Below are 2,289 nucleotides of genomic sequence, written 5' to 3' on the forward strand. Positions count from 1 at the left end.
CTGGAACTCACTTTGTAGACCAGGCTGGCCTTGAACTCAGAAATCCACCTGCCTCTGCCTCCCAAGTGCTGGGATTAAAGGCGTGCACCACCACCGCCTGGCTCTGTTTACTATTCCTAACAGACTCTCTTCAGCAAGTTTGAGCTCCAGGGACCAAAACTGGGCCTGGAACTTTAGAGAGTCCGACTATAAGGGAACTTTAGAAGTATCTAATCCTGAGATTTACTTTTACAAGATTATTGATTGATCATGTATATATATGTATGCTGGTATAAATTTATGTGCACCATGTGTATGCAGGGTCGTACAGAGACCATCCCGCTCCCCTGGAACTGGAGCTATAGAGTTGTGAGCTGTCCTGTGGTTGATGGGGACTGAACCCAGGTCCTCTACAAGAGCAGTAAATATTTTTCACTACTGAGCTGTCTCTCCAGCCCCAGGTTGTTGTTGTTGTTGTCGTTGTTGTTGTTGTTGTTGTTGTTGTTGAGGGGGAGGGGGAGGGAAGGAAAGAGAAGAGAAGAGGTAGATCAGATCTCAGTGTACTTCTAGCCCTTGGGAAGCTAAGGAGGATTGCTATGCATTTGAGGTCAGCATGAACTATACAATGGAACCCTGTCTTAAAAAGAAAAGCAGAAAAGGAGGAGAGAGAAAAAAGAAAAAAAAACATAGATATATTAGAGCTTTAGACATATAATGTGAAATAACAGAGTTCCTAGAGTCTGGGCCTACTGTTTGTGGAAAAAGCAGAAAATAGCTCTCTATTGCTTGTGTAAATAGCCCTTAATTGACCTCAGTGCTGATGTCATTACCAGTGCTGTGTGGTGCTGGTGTTGTTACCAGCCCTGTGCAGGTACTGGTGTTGTTACCAGTGCTGTGCTGCTATCCAGGCATGAGATTGCTGTGAGATTACTGTTACAGAGATGTTTACATATCCATGATTTAACTCTAGACAGAACTTTCGGTCTTTAGATTACATATTCCACTGAAATTGTAGCTGCTAGGAAACTGCCTGGGGCAGAAATCCCCTCAAAGCCAACTATTGCCACCCTAGAATTAACAGCAATAGCATTCTTAAATTCTCAGGCTAGGTGGGAGGAGAAGATAGGTATGAAGGATTCCATTTTAAAAGAGCCCCAAGAACCTCTTTCCTCCAGAACTAAAATAGAAGGTTTGATTTAAAGTGTATTCAGCGAGCACCGACAAAGTGCTGGGAACTGTCCATAGACTCTGGGAGCTCACAGTCAACTTTAGGGGAAAGAGACTATAATGGAGTAAAGAATGAAAATGAATAAATACAAAACCATAATAACTACAGTGTTACCAGGAGCAGTAAATGCAGGAATCAGAACCAGGGAAAATGTTTCTGAGCTGTGATAACCAAGAATTGACTATACACAGAAAGAGAGAGGAGGCGGGGCTTCGAGAGTTCTGTTTTCTCTGCTTCATGCTTGCAGGTGAGTACGGAAGCTCTCGGCTTCCTGCTCACGCCTCCATGCCTGCTGCCTGCCGCCATGTCTCACTCTGCCATCGTGGATTCTTGTCCCTCTGGAACCATAAGTCAAAATAAATGTCCTCGTCCTTTCGTTGCCTTTGGTCATGGTGCTTCATCAGAGCAACAGAAAAGTAATTTATACATGCGTACATTTGTGGTCATCTTGCAGGCCAGCAAGGTGGCGCACACCTGTCATGGGCTGCTTCACCTCTGGCAGGCTAGTGCGGAGTGTTGAGGAAATCGACGGGCTTCTGAGAGACTTCTAAGAGGTAGCTGCCAGGATTTCCACAGCTTGAGCTTAGAACTCACACTCATCTCTATCATGCTTCGTCGTTGGTCGATGTCTTTTTCCCAAAGGACCAAATAAGAGACAGAGTCTTGGAAATGAAAAGGACGGAGGTTAGAGATACCGCTCAGTGATAGAGTGCTTGCCTCGTATGTTGGAGGATGTGGATCTCATCTCTAGCACCATGGGAAAGACTTCCCCAGTACTCAAACCCAGGCACCAAGAGTAGGTGTGTACCTAACGTTTGAATGGCCAGAAAGAGAAACAGACCAAGCATGGTGCTTTTAGCAATCTGCAATCCAGGGAATGCTTATCAGATGAGATTGGGACCAGTTCTTCTGCCTAGAGTGTTTTGTGACTCTGTACGCTTCCCCCTACATAGTGAGGCCAGGGAGGTTTCTGTAAAATACAAACCCAGCGGCTAGAGATACAGCTGAGCAGTGAAGAGCACTTACTGTATGTGATACACAGTTAAGAGCACTTACTGTATGCAATACACAGTTAAGAGCAC

The sequence above is a fragment of the Mus pahari genome, chromosome 17 (assembly GCF_900095145.1).
Source record: "Mus pahari chromosome 17, PAHARI_EIJ_v1.1, whole genome shotgun sequence".
Taxonomy (NCBI): Eukaryota; Metazoa; Chordata; class Mammalia; order Rodentia; family Muridae; genus Mus; species Mus pahari.